Genomic DNA, 1909 nt, shown 5'->3' on the forward strand with positions numbered 1-1909 from the left:
TACCACCAGTCACATCCAAAACTGGGCTTTGTTTTTGCTCTGGCTCCATCTCTTCATTCTTTCTGGACCTTACCTGCCTCCTGAGAAATCTGTATGCAGGTCAAGAAGCAACAGTTAGAACTGGACATGGAACAAGAGACTCGTTCAAAATTGGGAAAGGAGTACATCAAGGCTGTATATTGTCACTCTGCTTGTTTAACTTACCTGCAGAGTACATCATGAGAAATGCTGGGCTGGATGAAACTCAAGCTGGAGGAATCAAGATTGCTGGGAGAAATATCAATAACCTCAGATATACAGATGACACTACCCTTATGGCAGAAAGCAAAGAGGAACTATAAGGCCTCTTGATGAAAGTGAAAGAGAGTGAAACAGTTGGCTTAAAACTCAACATTCAGAAAACTAAGATCGTGGCATCACTTCATGGCAAATAGATGGTGAAACAATGGAAACAGTGACAGACTATTTTCTTGGGCTCCAAAATCACTGCAGATGGTGACAGTAGCCATGAAATTAAAAGACGCTTGCTCCTTGGAAGGAAAGTTATGACCAACATAGATAGCATATTAAAGAGCAGAGATGTGGCTGTAGTGGCCTTGTTCTCCGCTTCTCAGTGTTGCTGTTTGACGACGTTGCCCTGCTCACTTTAGCCTCCAGCCCGCCATCTCCTTGAGACCTAACATCATGCCTTCAATTAAGTTGCAGACTTCTGATGGAGAGATATTCAAAGTTGATGCTGAAATTGCAAAACAATCTGTGACCATCAAGACTATATTGGAAGATTTGGGAATGGATGATGAAGGAGATGATGATCCAGTCCCCTTGCCAAATGTTAATGCAGCAATATTGAAAAAGGTCATTCAGTGGTGCACCCACCACAAGGATGATCCTCCTCCTCCTGAGGATGATGAGAACAAAGAAAAACGAACAGATGATATACCTGTTTGGGATCAAGAATTCCTGAAAGTTGACCAAGGGACACTCTTTGAACTTATATCGGCAGCAAACTACTTAGACATCAAAGGTTTGCTTGATGTTACCCGCAAGACTGTTGCTAATATTATCAAGGGCAAAACTCCTGAGATTAGAAAGACATTCAATATCAAAAATGATTTTACTCAAGAAGAGGAAGCCCAGGTACGCAAAGAGAACCAGTGGTGTGAGGAGAAGTGAAATTTCGTGTCTAACGCTGTAACACTGTAAGGATTATTCCAAATACTAGTTGCACTGCTTTGTTTGTAATTGTTAGTATTAGAAAAAGAGTCAACAAATGCAGCAGCAAGTGAATTGTATCAGCAGAATGTTGTCCTCATCGCATGTGTAGTTTCAGTACAGTTCCCAAACTTAAGGCCCAGTTTCTTCTAGTGTCATTGAAAGTTTCTTTTCTTTGCTCTGAATAAAATTGAACTGTGGGTTCCCTATAGAAAGTGGCATTTTGGGCTTTCCCTTTTTGTAAAGCAATTTCTGCCTAGTTTATTGTCCAGTTAATTTTAGTTCAGTGACTTTTAAAGTTGGTGTTGTAAATAAAGCAACTTGCTAAAAACCTTCTGAAATAGAATTTAACAACGTATTATCTTTATTCAACTGGAAACTGGATAAAGGCTACTTGAGGTAAATGCTTTGAGTGGGGTTATCAGAGTGTCTTTAATCTTCCTGGAGGAGTAAGTACCCCTGGTATTCATTAGCCTGTATGTAGCAGGGCTTCCTTAATTGGGTCTGAGGGCTTATTTTTGCATTTTTAATCCTCTCAGCTTTGAAGGCTCAGTTACTACTCAGTTAGTGGTTTGGGAGGAGATATAATAATTAGTTTGCTAGCTTTTCAGTTAAAAAAGATAGCCTATATGGTGTGTCATCTTTTTATAATCAGTGATCCCATGTGGGGGAAACTATTCATACTACTTGCATGTAG

At 39.9% G+C, this 1909-nt stretch overlaps 1 pseudogene; it reads left to right on the forward strand.

Annotated features, from left to right (window-relative positions):
• Window positions 1-684: 684 nt before the first annotated feature.
• Window positions 685-1909, forward strand: LOC104995566 (annotated as a pseudogene).

This window comes from Bison bison, unplaced genomic scaffold, assembly GCF_000754665.1.
Source record: "Bison bison bison isolate TAMUID 2011002044 unplaced genomic scaffold, Bison_UMD1.0 scf7180017850904, whole genome shotgun sequence".
Lineage (NCBI taxonomy): Eukaryota > Metazoa > Chordata > Mammalia > Artiodactyla > Bovidae > Bison > Bison bison.